The sequence below is a fragment of the Lactuca serriola genome, chromosome 1 (assembly GCF_051521515.1).
Source record: "Lactuca serriola cultivar US96UC23 chromosome 1, Lser_US96UC23_V15, whole genome shotgun sequence".
Lineage (NCBI taxonomy): Eukaryota > Viridiplantae > Streptophyta > Magnoliopsida > Asterales > Asteraceae > Lactuca > Lactuca serriola.
Window position 1 is genome coordinate 241,418,270 of NC_136408.1, and position 10,846 is coordinate 241,429,115.

The window sequence follows — 10,846 nt, forward strand, 5'->3', positions numbered from 1 at the left end:
CACCCCAAAACCAAGAACGGCGGAAACGTTCTGGGGCGGACGACGTCATGTAAAGTATCACAACACAGTAAAAGTAAACAAGCAAACAACATCATCCATTGCATTAAATATATAATTTTAATACAAGCATGTTCTGAACAGTTATAGACACCAAAAACATAATGTAAATCAAAATAATCAGATGAGTCTTGGATGCGCTCCATCTTCTCAAAAGCTGGCCTCGGTACCTGTCTACTGATGACCTGAGAATACGAGTTATTTTGAAAGAGTTTATCAGCATTAAGCTAGTTAGTTCATAAGTTTTTAGTGTCGTTGTTTGTTATCAAAACGTTTGAACATGTCTCAAGTGTAAGTTTGTAAAATGTATGTAAATGTTTGTAAGTGTTTGTAAAACTTTGAATCTCTCAGAAAAACCTATATTTTCTATTAAAGTAGCCTTCTACCAAGGCTTAACTGTTTTGTATGTTCGTTTGTTGTAAAAGTGTGTAATTTCCCAAGTGTAACTATCATTAACAAAATATAGTTTGTACATTAATGTTTAAGTGACATAATCACTAAATATATGTAATGGGTAAATTATTGTAGTACTGTAGTGTTGTATTATACGAACTACTGCTGTACTAACTACCTTAAACCGGATTTATATTAAGGTATCATGTGACTAATTGTACCATACTATTGACTGGTAACAACGACATACGAATGGTCGTAAAACGGAATGACGTTTGGCACCCGCAGACCTGTAGGTCCGGCTGTAGCTAGCAGCAAGGTGTAGGATAGTCGATCCAGTATAGATCTATATGTAAACTCACGCTCTCCTTTCAAGAGACTCTGGCTACAACTCGGGCCATGACATTTAAGTCATGCTCCGATTCATATCACAATAATTAACGTATTCTTGTAAATGTAAAGTAATGAACTATTCTAGTATAGTTGTATATGTTCTTTCTCTAGTATAGTTCTATAGGTTCTTTCTATAGTATAGTTGTATATGTTCTCCTTCTAGTATAGTTGTATATGTTCTTTCTCTAGTATAGTTGTATATTTTCTCCTTCTAGTATAGTTGTACACGTTCTTTCTCTAGTATAGTTGTATATGTTCTTTCTCTAGTATAGTTGTATATGTTCTCCTTCTAGTATAGTTGTATATGTACTCATAGTAATGTAATGTATATGTTCTCATAGTAATAAGTATTGACTTATGAATGAACTGACTCATTGATCTAGCAATAGTATAAGTATGATTCTGTGCTACCCCGATGCTAGCCTATTAATGATGTAACTAGTACGCATGAATATGGAAGCAGTTTTATGTCTATATATGTACACATGATATATAATCAATACTTAAACGACCTTCGGACGAGTATCCGATATCCTATCAGACCACATCCAAATCGAGGAAAAGGAAACAAGGTGGATAGCCTTCCTAAGTCTTTTAAACATTACTTATATAACTATACGTATACGGGCATGTAATTTATAATAAGTGTAACAAAGTTTAAGTAAAAGTGTTGGATACATAAAAGAGTTTGTAAAATAGTTTGAAGTAAAATAGTTTGATAAACAGTGTGAACAGTGTGAACAGTATTAAAATCATTGGTTTTATAGTTATTAATCACATGTGATTGATGTAATAACTATAAATATTCAACTTGTATTCCCCCCCCCCCATAAAAGCATTTAAAACATTTAAAAGTATTTCAAAGGTTAATTAAAGGGGTATGAACTCACTTGGGGTGAGTGGATTGGATTGAAGTGTCGGATACTGTGCTAGGTGGCAAACGGAGACTTGTTCACACGCACGAGCCTAGTTATCATATAATGAGCATATATATAACTAATAAATTTAGTTGGGACACTCTAGAACATGTAAACACTTTGTATAAGTGTTATAAGTCCTAATGGTTGCATCTAAGTTGTTGTGGGACAAGGCTAAAGGGGTTTAAAGTTCCAAAGGGCCTTATATATGTGTTTACCACTCAATAAACTCCACAGAAGGAGTTTACGGCCGTAAACCCTTGAGTTTACGGCCGTGAACTCCCAACTTGGTGGTACTTGGTGTTTTGAAGTGTTATTTGATTTCTAGAATAAGTATTACTTGGTGGTTTAATCCTTTAGGTAGTTTAGGGCATTAATACACTCCTTTTTAGGAGTTTTCGGCCCAAAGACCATTTCTTTTGGAGTTTACAACCGTAAACTCTCATGAGATGGGTATTTTTGTGCTTTCAACTCTCTTACTCACATAGGATATGTTCTAGGTAATTGTTTTAAGCTAATGACGGTCCTAGGCACACTTTTGTGCCCTTGATTTATGTTCACGGCCCAAGCACAATAATAGGGCCGTAAACTCCCTTTTGAAGGTGTCTTTGATGTTTTAAAGTCCACAAATTAGCTAGGATTAAATGGGGGTTAAAGTCCAAGGCCTTAGGAGTAATTAGGGCACCTTTTGGCCCTTGAATTTGGAGTTCACGGTCCAAGAAGTTCTTGGGCCGTGAACACCCAAAGCTTGGTGTTTTTGATTGTTTTCTAGCCTCAAATATACATACATACAAGCCTAAGCTAGTTACTTAACAAGGAAATGGGACTAGGTAGCATTTAAGCCTCATTTTGGAGTTTACTCTCCAAGAACGTTCTTGGGCGGTAAACTCCCGAATCTCACAGATTTGTTATGTAATCTATGTTATTAAGCATATAATAAGCATTATAAAACAACTAGAGAAGTGTACTCACGATTTGGGACGAAAACCCGAAGATCCGTGAGAGAGAAAATGGTTTTTCTCTAGTTGGAAATGCGAATAATGAATGAATTTGGTTCAGAATTCTATTTATAGTCCTGAGATATTTTTGGCAGAAAATATTTTTATTCTCGAAATGATCTCTAATATAACAGAGTGTTGGAATAACAGTGTTGCACGAAACCCTAGTGCATCCACTCTCCTGATATTTCCTGAAGTGTAAACCCTAAAGACTCAAACTTATACGGAAAAGTCTGAAAATTAACTATAACTGGTCTAGCTTCTATTGAATTGATAATGTTCGTACAAAATGGAAATTTCGGGTTGTCACATCATCCCCTCCTTAGAAGGAATTTCGTCCCGAAATTAGAATATAAGAAAATAAGAAGTTACTAATAACTAAGCGAAAAGATGAGGGTATTTCAATTTCATCTGATCCTCATGTTCCCAAGTGAATTCCGGTCCTCGCTTGGCGTTCCAGCGAACCTTCACGATCGGGATACGGCTTTGCTTCGTCTGCTTGACCTCACGGTCCATGATCTCTACCGGTTCTTCCACGAAGTTGAGGCTCTCGTTGATCTCGATTTCAATGAGTGGGATTACAAGAGTCTCGTCGGACAGACACTTTTTCAAGTTAGACACGTGGAATGTAGAATGTATGTTACGAAGTTCGTCGGGCAGGTTGAGTTTGTAAGCTACGGGGCCGATTCTTGCGAGAATCTCGAAAGGTCCTATATATCTCGGATTAAGCTTTCCACGCTTACCGAAGCGTATTAAGCCCTTCCAGGGTGAGACTTTGAGAAGGACTCGGTCTCCCACCTGGAATTCCAAAGGTTTCCTTCGCTTGTCAGCGTAGCTCTTCTGTCGGTCTCTAGAGGCTTTCAATCGTTCACGAATTTGAACGATCTTCTCTGTCATTTCCCAAATGATCTTCGGACCTGTGAGAGTGCTTTCGGGAACTCGTCCCTTAGCTAACTGGGTATCACCCACCTCAGACCAGCACAAAGGGGATCTGCACTTTCGGCCATAGAGGGCCTCGAATGGTGCTGCCTTTATGCTCGTGTGATAACTGTTGTTATAAGAAAACTCGACAAGGGGTAAGTGAGTATCCCATGACTTTCCAAAGTCGATCACACAGGCTCTCAGCATATCTTCTAGTGTTTGGATTGTCCTCTCACTCTGTCCGTCGGTCTGTGGATGGTAGGCTGTGCTCATGTCCAGCCTTGTTCCCAGGGAGTGTTGTAGCGATTGCCAGAATCTTGAGGTGAACCTACTATCTCTATCGGAGATAATGGATATAGGTACACCATGTAGTCGTACAATTTCCCCAATGTATGTTCTCGTAAGTTTCTCCATCTTGTCAGTTTCTTTGATAGGCAGGAAGTGTGCAGACTTGGTCAATCTATCAACGATGACCCATATGGTATCAAGTCCACCCGTTGTCTTGGGCAACTTGGTTATGAAATCCATAGTGATCCGCTCCCACTTCCATTCTGGAATCGCTGGTTATTGCAGTAAACCGGAGGGCTTCTGGTACTCGACCTTAACCTTTGCGCAAGTAAGGCATTTACTTACGAAGGTAGCAATCTCTACTTTCATATTAGGCCACCAGTATAGCTTTTTAAGATCCAGATACATCTTATCTGAACCTGGGTGGACGGAATACCGAGTGTTGTGTGCCTTGGTCATGACCAATTCTCGGAAACCACCGTGTTTCGGGGTCCAGATCCGGTTCATGAAATATAAGGCTCCGCCACCCTTGGCTTTTAGGTTTTTATCCATTCCTCTAAGTGATTCACTCGTCACGTTTTCAGGTTGCATAGCTTCAAGCTGGGCCGTCTGAATTTGCTTAGACAAGTGCGAATGGATAGTCATTGTCAATGACTTGACTCTTCGACCAGAATATTCTTTCCGACTTAGGGCGTCTGCCACTACGTTGGCTTTACCCGGATGATAACGAATTTCGCATTCGTAGTCACTGAGTAGCTCAACCCACCGTCTTTGTCTCATGTTGAGCTCTTTCTGATCGAATATGTGTTGTAAACTCTTGTGGTCGGTAAAGATAGTGCTTTTCGTTCCGTACAAGTAATGTCTCCAGATCTTCAGAGCAAACATAACTGCTCCTAGTTCGAGATCGTGGGTTGTGTAGTTAACTTCGTGTGTCTTCAACTGTCTCGAGGCGTAGGCGATGACCTTACCTCGCTGCATCAGAACACACCCAAGCCCTTGATTCGATGCATCACAATAGACTACGAAGTCCTCTATCCCTTCGGGGAGGGACAGTATTGGTGTGATGCATAAGGCTCGCTTGAGCGTTTGGAACGCTCTCTCCTGTTTCTCTTCCCAGTCGAAGGCCACACCTTTCTAGGTCAGTGTTGTAAGAGGTTTCGCAATTCGGGAGAAGTTCTGTATGAACCTGCGGTAGTAGCCAGCGAGACCTAGAAACTGACGAATTTCTGTAGGCGTCTTTGGTGCTGACCAGTTCTCAATGGCTTTAATTTTGGATGGGTCCACGTGGATTCCTTCTTCGCTTACCACGTGTCCTAAGAATTCGACTCTTCGGATTCAAAGTTCACATTTAGAGAACTTCGCATAGAGTTTCTCCGTTCGTAAAGTTCCTAGAACTTGTCGCAGATGATCGCCATGCTCTTCCCTACTTCGGGAGTAGATCAGAATGTCAACAATGAATACAATGACGAACTGATCCAAGTAAGGTCGGCATACTCTATTCATCAGATCCATGAAGACTGCGGGCGCATTGGTTAATCCGAATGGCATCACTACGAACTCGTAGTGTCCGTAACGAGTTCGGAAGGCTGTCTTTGGGACGTCCTCCTCTAGCACTCGTAACTGGTAATATCCGGATCTTAGATCAATTTTGGAGAAGTAGTTCGCCCCTTGCAGTTGGTCAAATAGATCGTCTATGCGAGGCAGAGGGTAACGATTTTTGACCGTCAATTTGTTGAGTTCTCTGTAGTCGATACACATACGGAATGATCCGTCTTTCTTCTTAACAAACAAGACTGGTGCTCCCCAAGGTGAGAAGCTTGGTCTTATGAAGCCCTTGCTGAGCAGTTCGTTAAGTTGACCAGATAGTTCCTGCATCTCTGTTGGTGCTAATCGGTAGGGCGACTTGGCTACTGGGGTAGTTCCTGGGACTAAGTCGATTCTAAACTCGACCTGTCGTTGCGGAGGTAATCCTGGTAGCTCTTCTGGGAAAATGTCGGGAAAGTCGTTCACTACTGGAATGCTCTTTAGTTCCTTCGTTTTGAGGCTCGTATCGACGACGTGAGCAAGGAATGCATGGTATTCTTTACGAAGATACTTCTGTGCTTGAATACTTGATATAATACGAAGACTCACACCGGGCTTGTCGCCGTAGACGATAAGAGTTTTGTTAGACGGAAGGTTTAGATGGACTGCTTTCTCGTAACACATGATGTCAGTGCGATGAAGACTTGACCAATCCATGCCAATGATAACGTCGAAGCTTTTTATTGCGACCGGCATAAGGTCGATTGGGAATGAATGGTTATCTAGAGTTAGGATGCAACCTAAGTATATGTTATTCGTACTTTCAGTTTTCCCATTTGCCATTTCTACTGTGAATTGTTCCTTAAGTGTGTGTGGTTTTTGTTTAAGCATGCGAGCAAATTTATGGTTCACGAAGCTTCGCTCCGCTCCACTATCGAATAGAATGCATGCATAGGAGTTATCTAGGAGGAACGTACCAGTCACCACTGTCGGGTCAGCAACTGCTTCCCCATGGCCTATTGCTAGTACCCTCCCTACTCCTCCAGCATTCTTTGCTTTGGAGCAGTCCCTCTTATAGTGGCCTGCTTCACCACATCCATAGCAGGTCAGGCTCGCGCCATAGCCGGGGACTTGGGTGATCGGCCTCGCCGGGGATTTACAGAAACAGACGGTGTGTCCTTTTCTGTTGCAGTTAGAGCACTGCATTTCACGGCAGGGGTCGTTGTGGTGGAAGTTGCATTTGTTGCACTTAGGCAAACTTCCAGCATACTGCCTCACCGGAGCAGTAGCAGCAGCAGGGGTTATTGCGGCATGCACAGCCACAACTTGCTGCTTTTTGGAAGCTCACTGTCTCTTCTTCTCTTCCTAGAATTTCCGCTTAGTGTCAGCGGGTTTGGAGGGTTCCGGGATGCCTAGGGTGGTTGATGTTGCAGGGGTTTTGAGTCCATGGTCAATGAGTCGCTGTGTCAGTCGCTTGGCACTATCGAAGGTAGCGGGGTTTGATGATAGCACATTCCCCTGGTACGGAGGCACTAGCCCCCACATGTACCTTTCGATCTTTTTCCCTTCAGCGGGAACCATATTGGGGGAGAGGGCCACCAGTTTGCTGAATCTGGCGGTGTAAGCAACCACGTTGGTGCCTTTCATGGTCAGGCTCCAAAGCTCCTGCTCCAATTTCTGGATTTCGCCCCTTGGGCAGTATTCCTCAATCATGAGGTCTTTCATCGTTTCCCAGCCCATGTCGTTGGCTACGACGAGGGTTAGAGCTTTAACGTGGCCGTTCCACCACGTCAGGGCTTTTCCTTCAAAGGTGCATGCGGCATATTTGACTTTGCTCGCAGCAGGGCATGAACAGATTTCGAAGACTGATTCAGTCTTCTCGAACCATTGCGAGAGGGCAATGACTCCGCCGGTGCCATGGAAGGACATCGGCTTACAGTTGGTGAAATCCTTATAGGAGCACTCTCTCGAGCGCACAGGGGTTTCAACCGGAATGGAGTTAACAGGGGTTCCACCTCTGCTGGCGTCAGTAGAGTGATACTGAGCCATGGCAGTTGCCACTGCTGCGGCTACAGTAGCATTCAGGGCTGCAGTATCGATGACCGGAGGCGGAGGAGGTGGAGGTGCAGGGTTATTCCTTGTAGATTTGCGAGGAGGCATCTTTCAGCTATAAGTTTAGAAAGATGAACAAAATGGTAAGAATCAATTGTAGGTGGGGTGAGAGTAACACATGGACTAATCAACTGAGCTATTCCAGTTATGATATTTATGCGAAAAAAGAGGTACAAGAATGTAGTATATAAGTAGCTTGTAGTAGTACAAAATACTCCTATAGTATTTTAAGTTTAGATTCTACTGATCTTCTTGTGGTATTGTTGGTAAGTTTTTAGACTTGCTAACATATCACAACCATTCTAGGGAATATGCTAATCACTCCTAGGACCAGCATAGTTGATCAGGCTATGCCATTCCCAGGACTGACCATACATCCCCGAGCTCCCTTGTGATATTTAACAATTGTAATACTTTTGTTCTTGTCATTGTGACACTGATTTTAGTATGAATGCAGACTAGTATACTTAATTAAATATTTAATTATTTAAAGTATAAACTCTTGGTCAGAGTATTTTTAATCCCTTATGTATTTATAGTTAGTATATCTTTTATGGGTTGATATACTTAATTCACTATAAACAATACTCTGATACCAATCTGCCACACCCCAAAACCAAGAACGGCGGAAATGTTTTGGGGCGGAGGACGTCATGTAAAGTATCACAACACAGTAAAAGTAAACAAGCAAACAACATCATCCATTGCATTAAATATAGAATTTTAATACAAGCGTGTTCTGAACAGTTATAGACACCAAAAACATAATGTAAATCAAAATAATAAGATGAGTCTTGGATGTGCTCCATCTTCTCAAAAGTTGGCATCGGTACCTGTTTACTGATGACCTGAGAATACAAGTTATTTTGAAAGAGTTTATCAGCATTAAGCTGGTGAGTTCATAAGTATTTTAGTGTCAGTGTTTGTTATCAAAACGTTTGAACATGTCTCAAGTGTAAGTTTGTAAAATGTATGTAAATGTTTGTAAGTGTTTGTAAAAGTTTGAATCTCTCAGAAAAACCTATATTTTCTATTAAAGTAGCCTTCTACCAAGGCTTAACTGTTTTGTATGTCCGTTTGTTGTAAAAGTGTGTAATTTCCCAAGTGTAACTATCATTAACAAAATATAGTTTGTACATTAATGTTTAAGTGACATAATCACTAAATATATGTAATGGGTAAATTATTGTAGTACTGTAGTGTTGTATTATAGGAATTACTGCTGTACTAACTACCTTAAACCGGATTTATATTAAGGTATCATGTGACTAATTGTAACATAGTATTGACTAGTAACAACGACATACGAATGGTCGTAAAATGGAATGACGTTTGGCACCCGCAGACCTGTAGGTCCGGCTGTAGCTAGCAGCAAGGTGTAGGATAGTCAATCCAGTATAAATCTATACGCAAACTCACGCTCTCCCTTCAAGAGACTCTGACTACAACTCGGGCCATGACATTTAAGTCATGCTCCAATTCATATCACAATCGTATTCTTGTATATGTAAAGTAATGAACTGTTCTAGTATAGTTGTATATGTTCTTTCTCTAGTATAGTTGTATATGTTCTCCTTATAGTATAGTTGTATATGTTCTTTCTCTAGTATAGTTGTATATATGTTCTTTCTCTAGTATAGTTGTATATGTTCTCCTTCTAGTATAGTTGTATATGTTCTTTCTCTAGTATAGTTGTATATGTTCTTTCTCTAGTATAGTTGTATATGTTCTCCTTCTAGTATAGTTGTATATGTTCTTTCTCTAGTATAGTTGTATATGTTCTCCTTCTAGTATAGTTGTACACGTTCTTTCTCTAGTATAGTTGTATATGTTCTTTCTCTAGTATAGTTGTATATGTTTTCCTTCTAGTATAGTTGTATATGTACTCATAGTAATGTAATGTATATGTTCTCATAGTAATAAGTATTGACTCATAAATGAACTGACTCATTGATCTAGCAATAGTATAAGTATGATTCTATGCTACCCCGATGGTAGCCTATTAATGATGTAACTAGTATGCATGAATATGGAAGCAGTTTTATGTCTATATATGTACACATGATATACAATCAATACTTAAACGACCTTCGGACGAGTACCCGATATCCTATCAGACCACATCCAAATCGAGGAAAAGGAAACAAGGTGGATAGCCTTCCTAAGTCTTTTAAACATTACTTATATAACTATATATATACGGGCATGCAATTTTTAATAAGTGTAACAAAGTTTAAGTAACAATTTTTAATAAGTGTAACAAAGTTTAAGTAAAAGTGTTGGATACGTAAAAGAGTTTGTAAAACAGTTTGAAGTAAAATAGTTTGATAAACAGTGTGAACAGTATTAAAATCATTAGTTTTATAGTTATTAATCACATGTGATTGATGTAATAACTATAAATATTCAACTTGTATTCCCCCCCCCCATAAAAGCATTTAAAACATTTAAAAGTATTTCAAAGGTTAATTAAAGGGGTATGAACTCACTTGGGGTGAGTGGATTGGATTGAAGTGTCGGATACTGTGCTAGGTGGCAAACGGAGACTTGTTCACACGCACGAGCCTAGTTATCATATAATGAGCATATATATAACTAATAAATTTAGTTGGGACACTCTAGAACATGTAAACACTTTGTATAAGTGTTATAAGTCCTAATGGTTGCATCTAAGTTGTTGTGGGACAAGGCTAAAGGGGTTTAAAGTTCCAAAGGGCCCTATATATGTGTTTACCACTCAATAAACTCCACACAAGGAGTTTACGGTCATAAACCCTTGAGTTTACGGCCGTGAACTCCCAACTTGGTGGTACTTGGTGTTTTGAAGTGTTATTTGATTTCTAGAATAAGTCTTACTTGGTGGTTTAATCCTTTGGGTAGTTTAGGGCATTAATACACTCCTTTTTAGGAGTTTTCGGCCCAAAGACCATTTCTTTTGGAGTTTACAACCGTAAACTCTCATGAGATGGGTATTTTTGTGCTTTCAACTCTCTTACTCACATAGGATATGTTCTAGGTAATTGTTTTAAGCTAATGAAGGTCCTAGGCACACTTTTGTGCCCTTGATTTATGTTCACGGCCCAAGCACAATAATAGGGCCATAAACTGCCTTTTGAAGGTGTCTTTGATGTTTTAAAGTCCACAAATTAGCTAGGATTAAATGGGGGTTAAAGTCCAAGGCTGTCACAACTAGAAATTTTGTAACTTGTAATCACTACACTCAAGTACAATGTAGAATCAAAA